At 39.4% G+C, this 24187-nt stretch overlaps 1 protein-coding gene and 1 long non-coding RNA gene across 12 annotated transcripts in view; one reads left to right on the top strand and one right to left on the bottom strand.

The window, feature by feature from the left end:
* The window catches only part of Tomosyn (syntaxin-binding protein tomosyn), an 835312-nt gene that overhangs the window by 28143 nt on the left and 782982 nt on the right, over positions 1–24187 (top strand). The window contains exon 1 of one of the 11 annotated variants that reach the window (XM_067782356.1): positions 15806–16175. The exons of the other annotated variants lie outside the window; for them this stretch is intronic. The gene's annotated coding sequence lies outside the window, so the exon portion shown is untranslated. Of the gene's footprint in view, positions 1–15805; positions 16176–24187 lie in introns of those variants that run through there. 11 annotated transcript variants of the gene reach the window in all.
* LOC137250089 (uncharacterized) lies at positions 8282–11280 on the bottom strand. Its single transcript, XR_010952721.1, has 5 exons — positions 10850–11280; positions 9606–9815; positions 9316–9545; positions 8920–9259; positions 8282–8866 (listed from the first exon to the last, which is right to left on the bottom strand). It is a non-coding gene; the product is annotated as an uncharacterized lncRNA (long non-coding RNA).

Here is a 24187-nt window from a genome sequence, read left to right as displayed (position 1 = left end):
AAGCTGGTAGATTTGATGAGTTAATTTGCCTTTTAGATATAGGTAGCACATACGATTTATCACTATTAAGGGAAAGATAATTTTTTTGCGCCCAAGACGAAACAGCTGACAAATCACTATTAAACTTGGCACAAAGTTCAGAAACTTGCGCATGTGTTCCAGACATATAAAGTTGAATATCATCTGCATAAGCATGCATTTGAGCATACCTGCAGGTGGTAAATATGGCATTAATAAATAGGCTAAATAATAACGGTCCAAGTGTAGAACCTTGGGGGACACCATTTGATAACATCTTAAGGCTAGAGACTTGCGATCCCACCTTCACTCGTTGCGCTCTACAACCCAAGTAACTCCTCAGGAGACCTAAGGCAGAGTCCCCAAAACCAAAATAAGACTTTAGCTTCATGCACAACAACGTGTGGTTGACAGAATCAAACGCTTTGGAAAAGTCGAGCAGACACAACATAGTTATCTTGTTACTATCGTAGGGCGCCCGAATATCATCCAAGATTTTGATTATTGCAGTTGAACAGCTATGCTTTGCCCTAAATCCAGAATGGAATGGGGAAAGTAGATTGAACTTGTCAATATAAGCATGGATCTGTTCTGATAACAAGCTCTCAAAGGTCTTCGGCAACGCAGGAAGGATGCTTATGGGACGAAAATCACTTAGGCGGCAGGCGGACTTATTTTTAGCTACAGGAAGGACAGATGCGATCTTCCAGACATCAGGAAAGCACGAGGTTGTGATGCAGTGGTTGATAATGTGGGTCAGGGCTGGCAGTATCTGTGGAAGAACAAATTCGCAGACAATTTTTTTGCACGCAACAATGACGTATTTTGCTATCCCTATGAATATAATAGGGGCGAGTGAGCACGATACATTGTGGGAAAGCTAAAATTGTCAACATGCTATTTCATTTGGAGAATTTTTCATTCCAAATCGTCACCCCTGTCAAAATTTTTGTGACTGTGTGTGTTTTTGGTCACACGATTTTTGCAGGGAAGTGATGTCTCTTGTTGATTTATCCTCTTTGCTAAAACTATATAGTTCACAAAAAATACTATTTATTTGTCAAACAATTTCTAACGATTCTGATCTGGACTCTTTTGCCGGATGGTGCGCAGACACTAGGGGGACTCATTAAAGTATATAAATTTATAAGGTGTAAAATTATATCCATTTACACACGCTGTTATATGAACGCACCTAGAAATATTATTGATAAACTTAATTGTCGATCAGCTGTATTATTGCCAAAAAAAGTTTTTGATTGCTATACAAATTAAAAAATTTCAAGATTAAGTGAAAAATGAAAACTAAAATGTCCTTACTAAGATATTCTTATAAATGACTTGCTGATGTTGGAGATTTCTGATGAAAATGACGGCTGTTATGTTTGCAAGGTTGCATTCCTTTGAGTTTATCGCGTTTACACCATGAAATGTGCGCGTAAATTTAAACAAATTGTGAAAATGATTCTTCATGCAAAATTTGACAGTTGGTTTACGCACTAGATAAATTTATACGTTTACACACTTTATAAGGCATTTATAAGGTTAAATGAGTCCCCCAATAATTTTTTATTTTTAAATTCAAACAAATGCTGTATTGTATCTTATTCCAAAAAGACAACTGCCACATACTTTATCTACAAACTAAATAATAAATCTCTTGATCGTTGCTAAGAGAGTAAAGACTTGGGTGTAATTTTTGACTCCAAACTCTCTTTTTCTAGTGCCATTGACTTCGTTGTTTCAAAATTTGTTGCAATGGTTGGGTTCAGTAGACGTAATACCAGTGACTTTAAGGACCCTATGACGTTGAAGGCATGGAATGGAATTCTTTCTATGAGTCTAACTCCTATAAAATTGAGAGAGTTCAAATTTTGTTTACAAAAATTGCTTTACGTATGCTTCACTGGCCAGAGGGCCTCCCAGCATATACCAGCAGGCGCAAATTGCTTGGTCTTCAGGCTTTGAATGGCACTCATGCTAGCCTATAATGTAATAAACTTTAGCACGAATTGCTCTGATTTATCTAATTTGTTCATTCCATATATTCCACTGCGTGATCTTCGGTATAATAGATTATTTAACGAAATAACTTATAAAACAAATTATGCTATGAATGAACCTATAACTAGGACTATACATCTAGCAAATCGATTCAGGAGTGTTCTCAAATTTAATAACAGCTTATATAAGTTTAAGCTTGAATTGTTTTCTATTTTTACCTAGTCTGTAGCAAAGCATGTATGTACATAGTTACCGACATGTAAGAATTGAAGTAGATTATGGTCAGCGCAAAGCATTTATGAAACACCAAAGGCATGTCGCAATTGGGTGAATCCAATTTCAAGGGGTTGCCAGCGCAATATACAGCTTCTCCAACCCAATTCCCAACCTCATGTTGTCCTCATGGAAATAGGGGGTGGGGAGGGCGGGATGGCCTAGAAGGTTTAATGTGGTCATATTAAATCGTTCCCGAATGGTCGGGCTAGTACCTTAATAGTGGTTTTTTACCGGAAAATACCGGATCTATATCCGGCAAAGGACCATCAACATCGGCCCAAAGCCTTCGGGGAGTGTCTTTATCGTTAATACAACAACAACAAAGCATGTACTTTTAGACTGAATGAATTAAATAAGTAATTAAATGCGCGCACAAAGAAATGACTAGTAATTCAGATTGATATTATTGACAGGTTGACTTAGCACATTCTTTTTTGAATTCAGTTTTAAAACTGCATTAAAATACAATTTTTCAAAAAAAGTGACTTATGATATTTTTAAATTAAGCTAAGGATCAAGAACGATGATTTTCACAGAAAAAATCATAAGCACCATTTTTGTAGAGAAATATTGAGATTTACAATTTTTGCCCGAGGTATTATTTTGATAAAATTTAGAGATTTAAAAGGTATAATCGAAATAGTTGTCGCCTTGTCCGTTCTCATATCGTTCTGCATAAATATTTCCCAAAATATTCAATAATAGAAATAAAAAATATGATTCCGTGGACATGGCCCTATACTGATTAAGAGCATATGAGTAGTAGAAGCCTTACTCGTTACCAGAAGAAGTACAATACCAAATTTCATCACCTCATCATATCTTTATATAAATGAAAGTTATTGCAAACAGATATATGAGGATGAATCCTCGAGCGTACAGCCTGACGGGTGGATGGATGATTAACGCCACCCTATCCTATTTTTTCAATTCAGACCATCGGTGGAATAACCATATTCTATTACCGTGAGTTGTGGCTAGGGATGCCGAACCCGGGATCACGGTCTTCTTAAGGCCGAAAAGCTGAATTTTTTTTTTCAAAGTATTACCAAAAGTATTTTGCAATTGATATTATGGCGAACATTTTGGAAAAATGAAATAAATGAAATGACGGACTCGTTTAGCAGTGTATTTATTTTTTGTAAACTGTGTTACTTAAAGTAACGTTAGCTGCCATGCTGGATGACAGCGTTTATTTCACCTTTCTTTAATATTGTAACGAATTTACTGAAATTCCGCTTATACCAAATCTTCTGCTAACGTTCGAATCGCTAAACTGTTGAATAAATAACTCCAATATTGAATAATGCAAAAATGGCCTTTATTAAAGTACTTCACAATAACAGTTATACTTTGCAACTAATAGCTTGCTTAAACCAAACTGATTGTCGTGGCTCTACTGTTGCTGCCTTTTATACTCTGTGATTTCTCGTTCGCATACTTCTAGGCGCTTCCAGAATTTACTTCGTTACTGCTATAAAATTATAACTACAGATGCACGTGTATAGCTTCTCATATGCGCGTGTATATGTGAGTGACAGTTCCACAGATAATTGCCTACTTTTTGGAGCATCTCAGATAAGATATATGCATGTGTTTGTGCGTCTCTTCTCCGCTGCTCGTGTGGACATCTTCTACTTCGTGGTTTCCCAATGGTTTGTATGCGGTAGATGGTGTCACTGATCTTCACAACTTATTATTGTTCTAAATCTAATCATTCAAGCAATAATTCTGAAACCCTAGCAGGAGTATTGATTGGTTTCAAATCTAATTCCAACAGCAATCGTATCACGACATACCTTATTATATATGTACATGAAATTGTAACTTAAATTAATACAGTTGATAAAAAAGAAAAGTAAGAATTTTAATAATAAATAAACTCGCCTTATTGGTTATTATTTTCCAATTGAAATCTTTTCCAAGCGAACAGAAAATAATTTTAAGCTTTAGAAAAAACTCCAATTATTTAAATAATCTACAACTTAAAGCTTAGTAGAAATTCAGATTAGGTTTACTCTTTTTTCAGATCAAGAATATTCAACGGTGTCGTGGAATCCGATGCTGTCGTAATTGATGAACTTAAAAATGTACGACTTGTAATTAAGGCTTATTATTGTTCTAAATCTAATTATTCAAGCAATAATTTTGCAACCCTTAGCAGGAGTATTGATTGGTTTCAAATCTAATTCCGACAGCAATCGTATCACATCCCTTATTATATATGTACGTGATATTGCAACTTAAATTAATACTGTTGATATAAAGAAAAGTAAATACTTTAAATTGAAATCTTTTCCTGAGCAAGCACATCGCTAACCTGTGTTGGCAAAAGATATGATTATACTGTCTTCGATAGATAGTCGGACGAGCCGCTACTCGGCGAAGTAGAGATGACCGTTGTGTCGGTGGCAGCTGTTACAACAGCAGTTTCTAACTTTACACCATCCGTACAGTGTGATGAATGCTTCACAGCCTTTTCCAATTGCTTGGCGCCAGCAATTTTTGCTGTTTGTAAAGCTTTAGCTGTAATGCAAATATATAGATGGGTTAAAGTGGTTTTCGTATGTTATTCAACAACTCACCCTATACCATCATCACAGCCTCCTCATCGATTTTGAATATGTGTACTGTTTCAGTATTCAGACCCAGTTCGTTTGGTGCAATATTTTCGATTTGATGAATATGTATACTATCCGTTAGGCAGACAATTAGGTGCAATCGATTCATTCATATACTGTGGGTATTTGAGCCGTAGACGCAATGGCAGATATTTTGATTATTTTTGAAGTGTAACATTTGTAAACAGTTGGGTTTCTCTGCTGTCACCATCACCACTAGAGAGCTATTGAAGAAACGCTCGACCAAGATAATATGTGAGATTTACACGCATAGATTTCTTCCACCTTTTCACAGTTATTGATTGAGAAAATGCGAAAGCCATATTTACCATCCAACACCGAAATAGAATTGTAGAGGAAGAAACATTTTATAAAATTTAATAAAATCAAAAAATGATAGTTGTGCTAAAATGGGGTAACGTATTGTATGTTAAATTATAGCGAAGTCTCAGCGGCTTTGTCCTGGTGAAAATTGAGTTTGAATAGGTTTTATTCTTCATTCTTACAAACATGTACGAAGGTACCTGGTAAGATATTAAAAATCCTCAACGCTTTTTTTGCTATAACTTAAAAAACTCATATTCAAACTTCTGCTTAACTTCTACATATCAATAGCTACCTTTACCACCAGGAGTCACTATTGCTTCTACGCCCATGCTATTGTTTCCTACATCGATGAGCTTTGTAATAAAATAAACAGCTATCTCCCAATCTCTCCAGTTTTGTCGCCTCGCGAAACCTGATATTGTCACCAACCAAATCATCGGTGACCTTATTTAAAACATGACCGCGCCAAATGTCGACCATATGGCATTACCCTACCGACTGTCTTACACCCTAAAATTTTGGGTGTGACTTTCGATCAGGATCTACATCTTGGAGAGCATGCACTAGCAATTGTAACGAAAATCGTCGTTGGTGTGAGGGCTTAGCCGATCTCCATAGCGCCCGACTATGAGGAGGAGCTGTTTAGGACTAGCATCTACGCCGTTTCGCCTCATAGGAGGGCGGCGGGATGTCGGTGACCAAGAACTGCCAACCCCCTAATCCAGGGTGTTATGCGGACCGTGCCTATTGGACGATTTGTAGCCAGGGGATAAATTCGGCTGTAATCGAACGGAGCCTTCCCGATACCGGACCACCTCGGGAAGTATTGATGGCCTTACCACAGTAAGGGGCGCTGCTGTGGCTGACGGTTCTTTCCCCGTATATAATACTGGACCGCTGAGCCCGCCTTGTCGGGCTGGTGGTCGTACGACCAAAATGAACGACTCATTACCTAATTTCCATAAGGACGATGATAAGAAGACGGCTGAGCCGCAAGCCAAGGACGACATATACGCATTAAGCGATGCGTCGGACTCGGGGAGCGAGAGTAGTGCCGATTCAATGAACTCCGTGTTGGAGAAGCACACAAATGAAAAAGGAGTAGAAGAGTGGAGAAGGGTACGGAGCAAAGAGGAGATCGAGCGCTAGGCATGGGCTCGTGAGGCGGTAGAAGTAGGTCGAAGGCAGTTCAAAAGGTTTGCTGCGAGAAACCCTCGGTTCTGCAACCGGTATGAGGAGGAAGAAGCGTCGAATGGCAGCATGAAAAGGCAACGTTCGGCGGAAGGCGACAAGCCTGCTTTCAAGAGGCAGAAACGGCCCAGTCAAGTAGGCCCAAAGCTGTAAGACAGATGGGCCCCAATAGCGAGGTAGCAACTACCTCGAAGGCTGCGAGTCAGAGGGAAGTTCCAACTATGGAAGTAGGAGATAAGCCAAAGGAAGATAACGCTAAGACTCCGACTTTCTCGGTGCTAAATGGAGCTAAGACTCCAGCTTTCTCGGAGGTGCCAAAGGGAAATAACACTAAGACGCCGGCTTTTCCCGAGAAGATGAGTGATGTGGCAAAGCAGTCACTGACTGTGGTGCTGGTTGATCGTAGCAGTCCTTTCGAACAGATGACTAGTGAAAGGTGGAGATCTGTAGAAAAGGAGCTTATTAGCTTAATGCTTAAGATGATGCGGGAATAACCAGGTAAGCTCCTTCCAACCTTTGATTCGGGGGATGGTATAATGGTATGAAGATGATAGCGTGCGAGCTTGCGGTGGCTGGAGGAAGTGGTTCCAAACCTCCAAAGGCAGGGCACGAACGCGCGTTCTGAGATGGTGGATAAAGCGCAAATCCCCAAGGTACCAAAAGTTAAGGTATGGATACCATGCGTGATGAAGTCGGAGGATACACTGCGACTTTTGCAGAACCAGAATCCGAACATACCGACACAGGATTGCGAGGTACTTACTGTATCTCGGCCTACGGAGGAAGGTCAGTTATACATCTTCCAAATAAACAAGCAGGCGGAGGATATATTGTACGCGCAGCTTGGAAAAATGTCCTTAGGTACAGGCAAAATTTATATGCGACTCAGGAAAAGAAGTCGCGGGTATTAAAGTCCTAACACGCTGGACGTGGGCGAAGTCGAAAAGGACCTCAAAAACCTAAGGGAAAAAAGACAGGTGGAGGTAGCCCACGTCACCCCGAATGTGCTAGAAGGGGACCAACAGCCAGATTGTGCTGTGAGTCGCACAGAGGAACACCCGGCACAACAGGTACAAGAGGCTGAAGGGGGCTTCGAACACTCTAAACCAAAAGGGCTAGGGGAGGACGGCGTGGTCACGATGAAGGTGCTGGAGGGGGACAAGCAGCCCATTGGTGCTGCGAGTCCTACAGATAAACCTCCAACACAGTAAAGTGGCGTCGAGCGAACTCCTCCTCCTAACGCGCTGATCCAGGAGCCGTGGCTTCCATCGGGAGAAAAGGTTTCTGGACTTAGCGCGCGCGGATTTGGCGTTTACTATGCGCAAACGGAAGGACGGGTGCGAGCTGTAGTAATGGTAAGGAAACAGCTGCATTCATATATGCTGCCTAATTACACTACTAAGGACCTCGTAGTGGTGGTGAAATCGCCGGGCTCAGATGGTACATGTCCGGCCATGCTACAAGTTTCAAGTAGGGCGGTCGTGGGATGGCTTAAAATAATATTCGATGGGTGCATAAACTGAATCATGTACCGCACTCTTGGAGAACTGGTGTTGTTGTTGTTGTGTAGCTTTCCTACCCAAGGCGGGGAAGATCGCTCACGTGTATCCCAAAGATTATAGACCCAATAGCTTAACATCATTTCTGCTCAAAACCTTTGAGAGGCTGATAGATGTGTACATAACGTCCAACGTGGATGAAAAGCTGCTCTCCACAACACAACAGGCGTACACCAAAGGCAAGTCAGTAGACACCGCATTGCATAGGGTGGTAGTAAGCATAGAAAAGGCCCTGGAATATAAGGAATATGCTCTAGAAGTTTTCTTAAGCATTGCCGGGGCTTTCTAAATGGGCGATTATTGATGGTCTTAATTACGTTACAGTACATCCAGCCTTACCCAGATGGATCGACTGCATGTTAAACTGCAGTAAGATTACATCGCAATGGGGATTGTACGCGGCCACGAAATTAATGGACAGGGGCACTCCGCAGGGAGGGGTGCTATCACCTCTGCTGTGGACGCTGGTCATTAACCAACTGCTTAGGGGATTCTACGAGGGACCAGAAAAACTTACGGTTTACGCAGATGACGTTGCATATGGACGTTGCATTAGAAAACACAACATTGGCGCCTTACTTAGCTAGTTTATTCTACAGAATACGCCATTCAGCATCAACAATTTTCTGATACTCTTGGACATTGGAGGACATTGCTGTGGCAGATCATTTTTCCAATAAAGCACTTTGTTGCTTCTTTGATTGGCGCTTCGACATGTACAGCCATGTCATATTTTAGCATACATAATTGTCATGCTTTACGTATAGCTGTAATGATGATACGTGCATGCACGCCTTCCTCAACATATGGCTTAAGTTGTTTTAAGATTTCACATGCTTAAAATACTACTGAAGTGGTACCATCGCCGACCTGATAAGAGAAACATTTTTATTCTACACATTCTAATATAACAAAAAACTTACCTCAGCATTTTGAAATTTGGCGATGTCTACTAGAGTTTTACGGCTAGATTCACAATATCCAATAGTTTCATAATGGTTGCCCCATCATTTGAAATTGTGGCCTTACCACTGGAATCAACAATATGCTTGTCCATACTACGTGAACCCAATGTAGTGCGTACAGTGCCACAATTGAATGCGAGACATTGATGTTGGATATGAGTCGAGGTTTACCATGAGAGCTATCGGTACCCAAGCATTTTTTACACAAATACTCATGTACCCAATACAAGTTCAGGACGTTCATATTTATCGACACGCTGTCCGGTATGGCCCAAATGTTGGAAATGTGCAGTTGGCACTGTTGAGAAAAAATATGGATCAATGAACACAAGTAAAAGTGAAAGATTTTTTTACCATCTCTTGTTACTTTACACATTAGACATTGGAAACGACGACCAGCATCTACTAGTTGCTATTAAGCCTTGCAACGATTACATCTAATTGGACCCAATTCACCAAAATTTACAATGGGTGACTCATATTCACCCTCAACCGTTCGTGCCATTGGTTAGACGGTAAGTGTAATGGACAAAGCTGTTGTTTTTAATAAATCAGCTGTTGCAGGTATGCAATACAAAGAGGACCTGCAAAGAAGAAAGATCAATGTAATTGCCAAACAAAACATTAATTTCGAATAGCGATACCTAACGTAACGTGGCGAGGAGTTACCCTGATCTTCTACCACATATTTTGTGGTCACCAACGGTGGTAATAAACCCTGTTTATTAGTAATAAAAGCACCACCAGCGCTATTTTATTATCGGATTTGGCATCTGATCGGGATCTAAACGGCCTTGGGCTTGATCATACTGTTGCGGCTGTTGATATTTACCAGTAACAGTTGCAGGTGGTTGCTAAAGAAAATAACACAAAAATAATCATCAGCAAATTTGTAAATTATTAGTTGTATTAGCATACATTATAACCAGGACGTCCGGACGTGTCCGGGTATTGGGGGTTGACCCGGCTTGGGTGGTTGACTGAGCATTGGCGTCTGTCCAGGTTGTGTTGGTGGCATCATTTGACTCATGTAACCACGTGGTACACCTGGTTGTTGTAGAGGATAACCTGGATGTTGAGGTTGTGGTGGATAGCCCGGATTTTGTGGCATTGGCAGATAGCCAGCCTGGGAAGGTTGTTGCTGCTGCTATCGTGGCATTGCATAACCCGGTTGCTGTTGTGGTATATACCTTGGAATATCTGGATGTGGTGTCATTGGCTCCCCTGGTCCAGTTGATGCGGGCGGCATACCTGGAGGACCATGTTTCTCATGGCCACCAAATGGCTGGTGCATAGGGTGTTGAGGTGGCATTTGACCGGGTTGTGACTGCATTAGACCAGACTGTCGTGGCATTGGACACGATTGCGGTGGCATTTGCTATTCACCTGTGTGCTGGTATGGAGCTGTAACACCGCCTGCACTTGAAGTTGGTGGAGTAGCTGAAACTGGTGGTTCACTGCTTCGATTTCAAACTTGAATCGATTCGATTTCAACCTCACCTAACCGCGGCGAATCCTGTTTCACTAACAGACGAGGTTCTGGCGACCTCAAGCTCCTTATGGAACTTGAGGTGGCGAGGGAGGGATAGCCTGAAGGTTTAATGTGGCCATATAAATCGTTCCCGAAATGGTCGGGGTAGCACATTAATGATGCTGTGTTACCGGAGCGTACCGGATCTGTATCCGGCATCGACATCGACAACACTCCCCAACGCCTTCGGGGAGTAACCTTATCGCTACAACAACAACACCAACAACAACAACGACAACAACAACAACAACAGCAACAACAACAACCACATAATCCAAGTTAGATAATCTAAACTCTACCACTATATGCCTAGGTTTCATTGCTTAGAGAATTTATGTAGTAATTGCATTTACTTACATGCTTGAATTCAGAAGAAATATATGCATTCTTTGGCAAGCTGGATGTTTTTGTTATCGTATAGCTTGTTCTAGTTCACGAAAAACAGTTGCATTGCGGACATCTGGACTCTCTGAGCGTTGCTTAAGATTTGACATGAGCGGCGTAGTTGCTGTATTTTTCATGTATGCACCAACCGGACTTACGATATGCGAAAATTGTTTAGGTCCAGTATTTTCTTTGAGACGTGATGGCATAGCAGTTTGAGGTTTCTTAAATAACTCCAATTTTGGCACTGGTTTCATAGAAATTACAAAACGATTCGTTTTCTGTGCACTTGTTAGTGGTGTACGCTTTGGTTATGAGAATGGAGTTTTAGCTACAAAAAAATGAAGAAAAAAAAATCTAATTTTATAAGTGTTATTACATTAAGTAAAAAACTTCTAAATCAACTAATAGTAATTAGTTACAACCCAGATCTAAGCGAGTTAGCCAGCTTAAAAGCCATCAATAACAAGTGCCAAGAATATATCCGCGGAATACCTGCCGACCAAAATGATTCAAGGGGTTGTGATTGCCAACCTCACCTACCCGTAGCGAATCCTGTACCTAACAATTTGGTGTGAACAATTGGTGCCAGTTAACCCTCTGAATTATCGGCGCAATTGTACGCCATTGTGTTGGCATTAATTTGGCAAAATGCAAAAGCTTTTCATCCTCCTCCCGTGACCATTCTGTCTTCTTTATGCTAGGATCAAGCCATTCGCATCAGCGTGCCTTACATTGCTTGGCATATTTGCGGTGCAGCAGTGATGCAATACGTGACCACTGGTTTTTGCCATATTTCATTACAGCTGCTTTGAGGATTTCATCCTGAAAGTTATCAATTTAGTTAATAAACGGGCAAGAGTAACCAGTCGCGTCAAATGCTTACCTCAGTGGTTCTCCACACACCACCTTTTATCATAGTTCGCGGCATGGTGCTATATAATTGTGAATTCTTTGGGAAAATTTTAGAATAGCACCCCCCGAGTTCGGGGTAAAACTTGGTATCAAATGAAAGAGGGGGTTCTCCCGATCACAAATATATATATTTTAAAGTGCGCAAACTTATAATTTAAAAGTTATTTGTTGTTAAAGTTTGCAAATTTAGCAAATTTCTATAGCACTTTAAATTATAATTTACACATCTTTCAAAACCTTAATCCACATACATATCTACATAAATTGGCAACGATAAACTTAAATTGCATTTTTGTATATTTCACATTTCATTTTTGCATTGTTTTTACTTATTATAAGTGTTTTTATTAAATCAATCGCGCTTTTGTAGCAACATGCATATATATATATATATATATATATTATTGATGACATTACAAAGCTGTGCTGCCACATATATATACGTATGCACATATAAAATTTGCATAGAAATTTGCAAATTTTAACACCAAATAACTTTTAAATTATAAGTTTGCGCACTTTAAAATATATATATTTATGATCTGGAGAACTCCCTCTTAATTTTAAATCTTTCCGGAGATATTCCATTTAAATTTGTCAGCATGCTATTTCATTTGCACAATTTTTCATTCCAAATCGTCACCCCTGTCAAAAATTCGTATGGCTGTGTGCGTTTTTGGTCACACGATTTTTGCACGGTTGCTTAAAGCAAACTGATTGTCGTGCCTCTACTGTTGCTGCCTTTTATACTCTGTGATTTCTCGTTCGCATACTTCTAGGCGCTTCCAGAATTTACTTAGTTACTGCTATAAAATTATAACTACAGATGCACGTGTATAGCTTCTCATATGCGCGTGTATATGTGAGTGACACTTCCACAGATAATTGCCTACTTTTTTGAACATCTCAGATAAGATATATGCATGTGTTTGTGTGTCTCCTCTCCGCTGCTCGCATGGACATATGGGTAGACATAATGATTGATTTGTTCATGTGCATACGAGTCACTGCTTAGTATCGGCTTAGAGCACCCCTTAGTGTTGCTAGTATTCGTCACAATATAAATATACAAGGCGCGACAACCTCTGAAGAAGTTTAAGGCCGAGTTTCTCTTCCTATTTGCGTCTTGCTCCTTTTTAATTTTCCTACAAATTGACGGGACGGGACCTACATGTTTTACGGGGACTCAAAACGGCATCTGACTGGAAGATGAGCTTTCACTGAGAAGCTTTTCATGACAGAAATACACTGGGAGTATTTGGCAAATCACTGCCGAGGGGCAGGGGCGTAGCCAGAAAATTGTCTTGGGGGGTTCAAAAAAAATTTTTTTTCAGTTAAATAAAAAAAAAATATTGTCTTTAGCTTTAACATTAAAGTACGTATATTCAGAATATGATATGAAAAAGGTTACATTAAAAACTCAAGCGCATGCGTCGGCTTTTCTTTGCCATTTCATCTAAAACTTCATCAATGGTAACAATTTGATCACGGTGGATGCTTAGTGATGCACAGCCATTCAATCGATTTTCACTCATCGTGTTTCTAAAATAGTTTTTAATCAGCCTAAGAGTTGAAAAAGATCTCTCGTTCATTGCCGTTGTTACTGGAAGTGTACACAAGATTTTCAACAACATGTTAACATTAGGAAAAGCGACAGAATCGAATTCCTGTAATATTAATCATAGATAAATTAAAAAAAAAAACCGAAGGACCTCCTTCAGGAATAAGTAGAATTCATACTTTTTGAGCCTATGCATGAGATCAAACGTATACGTATATAAAATCCAAAAGAGAAACTGATCGAATAGAAAAAAATTTTATTTAAAAAAGTCATAACTACACGGAAAAAATACATTTTAAAATGTGAAAAACACATTATTTTTTCATTTATCAAATAATTTGAATTTTACATTTTTGAAATGTGTTTTTGATATGAAAAAAAAAATGTTGATATTACATTATAATAATGTGTTTTCCACATGGAAAATAATGTCAAAAATGCATTATATTTCAAAATAGGAAATGTATACTTCGAAAAAATGCTGTAAATTTAACATTATTTAGATGTGGAGAATAAAATCAAAGTACGGGAATTAGTATCGTTTAGCTCGGCAAACAAACAGAACCGTAAGCAATGTTTTATGTAGCTTGTCGCCGTCACGTAAGGGCAGAAGAATCATGCAAATATTCAAACGCATGGAGTTTTCATATTTGCCTTTTCATTCCGATGAATGTAATCGCGGTTGAGGCAAACGAGCAAACGCCTGAATTGATTATATTCAAGCATGCAATAAGTTGGTTGATTTTAAATCAATGTCGATTATGTTCGTTTAAGCAAGTTGGATCATTGAATACGATGATGTTGCCGAATGTAATCGACCGTTGTTGTGTTCGATTCCTGCTGTTCTCTGATAAGTATTTAGATGGTCGTTAGGCAAATTTACAAGGAAACTTCTTTATGAAATTATAGTAAAAGTAAACATGTACATTTGTATATTTAAAAAATTGCAGAATTATTATGAAACAGAATATGATTCAAATATAAGTGTTCACTTCGTACATACATATGCTTGCATATTAAAAATATAATATCACCAACAAGGTAAATACGTAGCAGAATTATATAGAAATTTATTAACATAGACATGAAAACATCAAATATTTGAATTGTAACGACCTAAAAAATCAAATGATCCTGAGGCAAGGGGGGTTTGAAAATTTACACTCCAGTGCCGAAATAATCAAATGATGAGTTTCTATTTCAGCAAGACATATACCACAAGAACATAGCCCATGATGTTAAAAAATTGATACTTTTCAACACCAACACTTCTTGAAAGTCCTGACATAAATCCGGTGGAAAATTTTTGATCCCATCTAAAAGATGAGAAGTGACCTTAAATCTATTTTGCCCGAAGAGTTGGAAAAAATTCCGACAGAATTTTGCAGAAAGCTGGTGGAATCTATTACAAATGATGGCCACCAAAGTATTAAATAGCATTTACTTAGATTTGTTACAAATACTTGTAAGCAAAATACTTTTATTAGCAAAGAAATGTGAATTTTTTATATTTTGTTTATTGTACGCAAAATTGAAAATATATTTTGAGATTTAAATAACTTATATCACTAGCTTCAATGATAGCTTAAATACCACTGAAACTTTTTTACTGAATAAATATGAAATATAAAATCAACTTCGAAGGTTTTTATAATCAGCTTGGAATGCAAAAAAACTTATGTGAGCCACTGTATGTACCAATTTGTTTATATTTATTCTTTAGTTTGTTACTAAATACAATGAATAAATTATTTTTAAGTAAAAAATGCTTAAAAAGTGTTTGTTGTTATTTATTTTTCAGTTGGGAGGTTGCACAAGCGGCATTGATTCACGTTTTTGAAGCTAAGCTGTTGCAAAATAATGAATATCTAAATCTCGAGACTGATCTCGGGAGTACAATGAGGAGACCTCGAAAATCTAAGGATAATAAAAAACGAAAAATTGGCATCCCTAGTTGTGGCCTATGGCCCCATGTTTTGTTTAACATTATATTGCAGACATGCAGGGCTTCAGGTCGTCTGTTTGACTCTATACTCACATTTCGCCAACTCGTACAACTTATACTCAGTATTAATTAGTATCAGTATTTCTAGTCGCAAAAAATAATCAATCATGAAAACGCTGTGTGGGATATACCATACTTGCATATCAGCGATGTAAAGGAACTTCCTTTTTTTGGTACTATTTTTGCAGGATTTTGAATGAAACTAACTAAATGCTTTCAATACTAAGATGCGAATTTGCGAAGATTAAATTATTTATACGTACATAAATGTGTATATGTAGGTGTATATGCCCCACAAAGCTGTCATGTGACCATAAGCTTACACCACCAAATTGAGCTTTTACACTAAGTTTTGTACCTCATTCAACCCCGGACAGTATGAAATTGTAAACATGCGCATTCTTTATAGCATTCAATACCAGTTTTGCAATTTCCTTGCAACAGACTTATCCAACATTTTCTCTTTAGAAGTGTTAATCTAAAAAATTAAAAAAATATATAAAATATATACCTATATAAGAGGATTATTATTTCAAAAATAATATAAGCAGACATTGTACTTTTATGATAACAATAATAATAATTTTTAAGGAAATTTGCTTCGGATTTTCAAATATGGTCAGCACAAAGTTACATAGCAAACATTTGAAGAGAAAAATCAATTGAGTAATTTACATGTTCAAATACTTAATTAATTTTAACCTTGAGAAAACTAATGTTCTATTAAAAAGTTAAAATTGAACTGTTTTCATGTATTTAAACATATTTAAATACAACGTACAAGTATTACTTCATGTTTATTCAATATGTTGCAAAACGTAAGTGTTTACTTTAAAACATTTTATCTTAATTAGGATATGTGAAAACATTTATTGGAAAAAACTAAGCCAGGAAAGTGGCGTGAATTGTGTGAACATTTAAGTTTATGAGGAGTTTTCATAACAACAACATAGAGAAATGCTCGTACACGATTATAAAAAAATGTAACAAATAAGAAATTGAAAATGATTTTAATAGTTTTTTATGCGCGAGATCCCGAGTTCGAAACCCGTTTGAACTTCTTAGGTTGAAACATTTTTACATAAATTGTTTTCCCTCCACTTTTATCTAGCGCAGTACAATTTCAAGCGAAGAAGGAACGAAAATGATTCACAAACGACTAATCCGAAGCTATTAATTGTTTCCCCGTTTTTCTTTGAGAAAAAAATTCAGTTACAAACATTTATACGATGATTTTGCGGGTTGGGTATTTAGTATATACATATACATACAGATCTCAATAAGCAAAGTAAAGACAATGGGCCGAGTGAATACAAAAAAATAAGCAAATACTTTGTAAAGCTTTGACTAAAATTTTGAAGTTTTCTTCATACAAGTTTATGTGGAACTTCTGAAATATTGAAGAAAAAGCTTTTGCTAATTTTCATTGAAATAAATAATAAGATGACAGACTGTGGATTTTTTATTTACAAAATGTTTGAATATAAGCGAAATACCATGATTCAAACTGAAAGTGATAATGAGCTTATGATTAGGCCTGTTCCGGATGGAGACCTTTCCCGGCTTCCGATAATAGGTATAAAATGATAGCCGGATGCTGTTGTCCTTTACACTATGCCACATGTAAACATTATACAAATGTATCACCATACAAGTTCGTGTTTCCTATAGTAAAAAGAGCTAGTAGTAGTTAACAGTGTAGAACATGACAAACGTAACTTTTTCTGCTACAGTGGGGAGGTTCAAAATATAATTTCTCGAATTTCTCGATTTACGAAGCCGTTAATATAGTAAAACAGATAAATTTGAGCAATTAATGATATATTTGCATTCGGATGTAAATAGGCCCCCAGTCCGACTGATTGATCAACTACCCAAGGGAAGGAAAGAACTTTCTTGGCTAGTGAAGCTGTATATAACACGCTGTACTGGAAGTCGCACACCCCAAGGTTGTGTCCTTTCCATTTTCTATGGAACCTAACGGTAAACTCATTAAAATATACTTTTTGGGCGAGCGGGAAATTTGTGGCATATGCTGATGACATAGCGACTGCCTACAGAGGCAAGTTCCTTCAAACTTTATGTGACTTGATGCAGGTAGCATTACCAGAGGTTTTCCTATAAGCCTCCCGATGTGGATTTAGCGTCAATTCTGAAAAAGTTAAGTTTGCCTTGTATACCAAACGAAACAAAATGCCACTTAACTTACCAAAACTAAATGGTGTGCACCTAAACCTGGGAAATAAGGCCAAATTTCTAGGCGTAGTTTTGACAAAAAGCTGAACTGGCAGGACAACGTCATTCAGCGACAAAAGAATGCGTACAATTCATTTATAGGTTTCACTTTCTAAGCGTAGTTCTGGACAAAAGCTGAACTGGAAGGACAACGTCATTCAGCGACAAAAGATAGCGCACATTGCATTATATATGTACGTGTAAAAGAGCCATTGGCGAAAAATGGGGACTCACCCCAATATATGCAGATGGATTTATACCACGATTATCCGACACATACTGCCAGGCTTTAGAATAAATGCCGAACACTCGCTTGGTGGTGAGCTGATATGAGAAGCCGACAACCTTGTCAGGCCACTCCGTCATAATCGGGTTAAGGGGTAGTTGGGGGACTTCAACAGCAGCGTCTGATCACCACAAGGTGCGACTGCAAGCCGGTGTCTATCTTGGATCAATCGGCTCGCTATATAAACGTGCAAGGAATACTTTCATCCCCGCTGAGCGGGTTGTGCGCTAGACTTGAGACCCAACACACAAAACCACACTCCAATGAGAAAATATACAAGGCCTCGGATAAGAAGACGTACCCTTACTGACGACGACCCATGCAAACTTTTAAAGGACTATCATTTGAGAACATGCAGGTGGAATGTCCGGCTGGTTGATGTGTTCGTGAAGGCAAAAGCCAACATCACCGTCATCCAAGAAATGAGGTTGACGAAGCAAGGAAAGAAGACAAATAAATATTGTGACATTTACTGGAATGACCATGCAAATAAACTTAGTTTCGGTGTCGGATTTGTGGTGGGGAAGAGAATTCGCTGCCAAATACCATCGTTCAAGCCTGTGGATCTGAACCTACGGAGGAGAAGGACGATGAAGTGAATTACGCTTTCTACGAGAGCCTAGAACGCACACACGAGCTACTGGACCGGTGCTCGAAACATGTCATACCCTGCACCAGGTTTAAGCATAAAGATCTCTCGTCCCAGGACTTTACACCAGGACATGAGGGGAATCACAAGCGAGTGAAATCGCAAAAGCCACTGAACCAGAAAAAGGTTGAAAGGAAAGAAGACGCGACAGCTCAAAAGTTGGGAAAGTGGCAGGTAGCCAAACCTAAAAAGGCGAATAGGAAGAAAATGAAGGCTGGAGATGCTACGTATGCTGACAAACTGGTAAAAGTTAGGAGTTGTGATGAACTGAAAGCCCTAGGGGGTTAGTAAAAACTATTAGAAGAACGGCAAAAGATTTGTTGTTTCAGCTAAAAAGATCTCACGAGGGAAAAACAAGCACGTACCAAGCAGAGATATAAGCAGTTCTAAAGGAGTCAGCGAAGGTCAGCAAAGTCTCAAACGGTCACACTACAGCTCAGAGACCCGAAAAGATTATTACGCCCGACGAGATTTGTGATACGATCCATCAGTAACGAACGGTCTGTTCCAACGGACGAAGCAGTCGGAGCATATCTCTAAAGCACTTCGTAACGCCGCTGAGGAAAACATTTTTTACCGCCAACCATGGAAAACAATTAGTACGATGAAGAATGCGTTGCAAACGAAAGAAAGGACGCTGCCTAAAGGGCTACTTTAAAAGCGAACACAACAAGAAGAGTGAACGTTACCGCCAGTTGAAGAGAGATGCGAGACGCCTTTACAGGAAGAAAAAAGCAGGGGAGGAAAGGTGTGAGTGCGAAGAGCTTGAGTTGCCAGACAACCGGAGCAACGCCCAAATTTTATCAAAAAATTCGGCGACAGCAGAAGGTTTTATGTCCGGGGCGAACTCCTGTAAAAACGAAAATGGCGACCTGGTAACATGTGCTTAGATTATGGAGGCAACGCATGTGCTCTTAAATGGAGACAGCGATGAAACACAGGTAAGATGATGAACCATATCCCGCAATAGAAGAAAATGGAATAAATGTCCCCCAGCTGACTATGACGTAGTTAGAATAGCTGCGGGCGCTGTTGGATTGCCTGGGGGGCTATTCAAATATGGGGGCGAGGAGTTGGTACGGCTCATGTATCAATTTCAATGCAAATTATGGGTGGACGCATGCTAGCTCGTCAAATGGAATCTAAGTGTTCTTTGCCCAGTCCACAAAAAGGGGACTTATGTCAAACGTATTGTGTGAAAGCCCACCGTGCTTAGGCTGATTGGATCTTATCAGCGCGGCTTCAGACCTGATAAATCTGCCATCGATCAGATTTTCACTATGCGCCAAATCTTGGAAAAAACCGAATTGACGCACATTACTTCTTCATCGATTTTAAAGCCGCACTTCGACAGTACGTAAAGAAGCTGCCTGGATTTGGTTTCCCCTGCAAAACTTATACGGCTTTGCAAAATAACGTTGAGCAACACCATCAGCTCAGTCAGTTCCGAGCAGTTCGAAACTAAACAGGGTTTCAGACAAGGCGACAGTGTGACCAGATCTTTAATTTGCTGCTAGACAAAATTATACTAGCTGCAGAGCTTAACTGCTGTGAAACAGGCGTGCAATTATTGGCCTATGCTGACGACATTGACACCATCGGCCTGAACACCCGTGTCGTAAGTTCTGCTTACCACAGACTAGAACAAGAAGCAGAAAAGGTGGGACAAAACGAAGTACGTGTTGGCATCAGCAAAGAGTCAGCACATTAAAGGCTTCGTTTATATGGAACGAGCAACACAAACAACAACATCAGCTTTGAAATCCAGCGAAGAAATAATCTTGCCAATAAATGCTTCTCTGGAATAGTAGGAAGGCAATTGAAAAGTAAAGTCCTCTCTCTGCAAACTAAAATCATTCTCTAAAAGTCACTTAGCGTACCTTTCCTGCTATATGGCGGATAATCATGAACCATGACAACATCAGATGAGGCGGCCCTGGCAGTGTTCTAGAGAAAAGTTCTTCGAAAGATTTACGGCCCTCTACGCGTTGGCGACGGCGAGTATTGAAGAATATTTAATGCTGAGCTGTACGAGCTTGACGCAGATATCAACATTGTGAAACGAATTCAAACACAACGGTTACGATGGTCATGTAATGCGAATGAATGATGCTCCGGCATTGAACCCAAAACAACCGAGTACATGTCATATCTATACATCTTATAAAATAAAGGCGTTGGATGTCGATTTGAAGTAATAACTCCACACAGATTTTGTTGTATAGACACCCAGAGAGTGTTCCTACATTATGATATTCGTAGGATACTATTTTTCTGGGTAATGGACTAGGGACCAATCTTTGAGGAAATATCTAACTTACGATACTTTTCTTTTAACTAGCCGACACTAATATTTCGAATACTTTTTTTAAGAAGTGGATTGCTAGAAATTAAGATAGAGGAAACGAGAGAAAACAAGAATAAGGGAAGGAGAAGAGACTAAAAAAGAGTTAGGCGTAGATAGAGGGAGCGGGGAAGGTAGGAGAGGGTGCTATAGACAAGGGGCTTATAGACAAAGATAGAGAAGGGGAGAGAAAACGAGAGGGAAGGGAGAAAGAGACGCAGATAGAGAGAGAGAGAGAGAGAGAAAAGGAGAGGGATGAGCGAATAAAAGAAAGAGGGGAAAGTAAAAGTTAAAAACTTTTTAAAATTCATGCAGTTAGACCAAAGTTAAGACAGAACAAAGTCAGCTAGTTCTATAGTAAGGGCGAAATAAATACATGCTCTTTCCACGGCAGCCGGTTCTGGGTACCGGAGCGATTGAGGATCGAGGTAATCCCATTTAGTTTGTTGCGTCACTCCCTCAAATTGTTGTCGTCGGAGCAGCTCCTTACAGCTGGACTACTCATCCTGCTACGGGAAGTTAGTGAATCCAACCTGGTCCTTGGAAGTGGTTCTCCTGCATATGTCGGAAGAGAATCTGCCTCAGAATGTCATACTGCTGTCGGTGTGCCACGTGCAAAGGATGGTTGCATCGAACCCAACATTCGTCCGCCGGAAATTTTTACAAAACTTTTGGCTCTCTGCTGTTCACATCCAATGACGTCCAGCGGTTTGCTCTTAAACATACCCCGTCCACATTCTAACAGCAACGCTGCCCAGAAAGCCATCAACTGCCCGCTGTTGCTTGTTGTTGTTGTAGCAGTGCTTCCATCCAATAGGTGCGACCACTCACAAACTTCACATTGTCTTCAATATCCTCCAACACCAGAGAGAGGGGTGTTAGAGGTGTTGGTTCCACATTGCAATTGAAAAGATGGTTAGTGTCATGTGGAGACACGTTTCAGTATCTAGATCGAAGTTGAGCTAGAGCGACGCGCGTCTCCCTAGGGAGATTGCTTTCCTCTTCTGCGAGTTCAGAGTATTTTTCTTTAAGAACAGGGTCTCGCCGGGCAATTCCTGGTATAGAAGTCCGAAGCCTTTTTGTGGATATAACTGAGGACCTTTTTGTGTTCTTGTACATGCGGCTGAGTTCTCAGGTGCCGGATTTCTTCATAATGCTTGCGGTGATAACTTCTTAAGACCCTGGTAAGCGGGGCCTCCTTAATCAGATGTCGGTTGGGATGCCCAGGTTTCTGGGTATTCAACAGAAATTGCTTGTTCAGCATTTCATGTATCTCCCTAATGGGGAGTACTCTGGCCTCACTGTTTAGGTGGTGTTCTGGGGACATAAAAAGACAGTCCGTAGTGGTTCTGAGAGCGGTGTTTTGATAGGCTTGTATTTTCTTCCAGTGAAGAAGTTTTAGGCTCGGCGACCATATCGGGGACGCGTGGAATGCACCCGGCCGGCCAATTGCTTTGTAAGTAGTATTGAGCGTCTCTTTATCTGTACCCTAAGTGGTGTGTGCATGAGATTTGAAGATTTTATTACGGCTCTGGATTTTAGGAACAATTTCGGATGCATTTTCTCCATAATGTAGAATCTGATCGAACGTCACACCCAGTATTTTTAGATGTAAAACAGTCGGTCCAATATCATCGACGTTTCCCATGTCCATGTTGTAAATAAGGTCGCCATTGAGTTGGTCGGTGACAATGTCAGGTTTCGCGAGGCGAAAAAAAATGGAGAGATCAGGAATATAATTATTTATTTTATTACATAGCTCATCGTAGGGTGGGCCGGGACCTATAGCCATTATTGTGCAGTCATCGGCGTAGGATATAATTGTATTTCCTTCTGGAGGGAGCTTCGATATGTAGATGTTAAAAAAACGCGGAGATAGGACACCACCCTGTGACACCCCTTGTTTAATTTTTCTGGGCTTAGTCGTCATGTTCCTGAATTGCACCGATGCCTGCCGACCAGACATATAAATTGCGGTCCATCTTTTGAGACTAGAAGGAAGAGGGTACCCTTGCAGTAACGTGCCGTGGTTGTCTGTATCAAAAGCTTTTGATAAGTTTAGCGATACGAGTACTGCTCTGTGGTGAGGTTTTTGATTCTATGTATTGATAGTGTTTAGCGCAGTGGTTGTGCTATATAGTTTTCGAAAGCCGTGCGATGATTGGGCAAAACAATAATTTGCGGTGAAATAGGGAAGAAAAAAAACTTCAAGTGTCTTGGCTACTGACGGAAGGAGAGATATCGGACGATAAGATTCTCCGACGTACGCTGGTTTCGCAGGCTTTAGTACTGGTACCACCCTAGCCATTTTCCATTTTTCGGGGATGACGAAGGCGGATAAAGACAGGTCGATGACGTGCTACATATTTACATTCCTCTTTGCCAAGTTTTTTAGGCATCGGCATTGCTATACCGTCTGGGCCTACTGGTTTGGCTGGTTTAGCATGATCGATTGCATCTTCAACCTCCTTGGCGGTGACGATAATAGCGGACGCCCAGAAAGCTATCGTCAAAGGCAATGGATATTTTGTCATTGAGCTTAGTCCGGTTTTATAGCAACTTTACGGTATACAATAGCTTACGTACGCCCGTAGAGAGGTAGCAATCCTTAAATGCTCCTCCCGTTTCACCCGCTTGTGCTTATTTATGAGTTGTGTGATGCGTTGGCGTATGTCCCTTATTGGGGGGTCGCCAGGGTCGTGCTGTCTTATTAGGTCACGTTCTCCCGCTAGAGTTTCGGCCTTAAAAACTACGCTTTTCTAGCTAACCGAACTAAAAGGTGAAATAATTTACCATAAATAATTTACTTAAAATAAAATTACCTAAAATAAAATTTAAGTTTTTAACAGAATAATCAAGTTCAGAGTATTTTTTTTTTCTTTTACCATATTTTCATAATAGTTGCAAATAGAATAATTGAAACAGTTAATATAACAATCACTCCATGCTTTTTACTCTGAATTTGATTATTCTGTTAATAACTTAGATTTAATTATAGGTAATTTTATTTTAAGTTATAATTAATTGTGGTAAATTATTCCACCTTCTACTAATATAACGTAAAACCTTTGTGATTAAAACTTATTATCTAATTTTTGGTTCGGTTAATTATAAAATTCCTTTTTAATTTTACAGTTCGATGTATTTTGTTTGTAGATTGTAATTCTCCTATCTTCTGATTTTACTCAAATGGAAAACAGAGTAAAAAAACTATTGCAAATTAACGTAAAATTGATCCTCTTTGAAGTGGTCATAAGGTTAACTGACCTTATGTCCGTTGATCTTATGTCACCCCAGCATTAAATTATTGCATCGT

The sequence above is a fragment of the Eurosta solidaginis genome, chromosome 4 (assembly GCF_040869045.1).
Source record: "Eurosta solidaginis isolate ZX-2024a chromosome 4, ASM4086904v1, whole genome shotgun sequence".
In the NCBI taxonomy this organism is placed as follows: domain Eukaryota; kingdom Metazoa; phylum Arthropoda; class Insecta; order Diptera; family Tephritidae; genus Eurosta; species Eurosta solidaginis.
The sequence above is the reverse complement of the archived record's forward strand: the minus strand, read 5'-3'. Positions and strand labels throughout refer to the sequence as shown.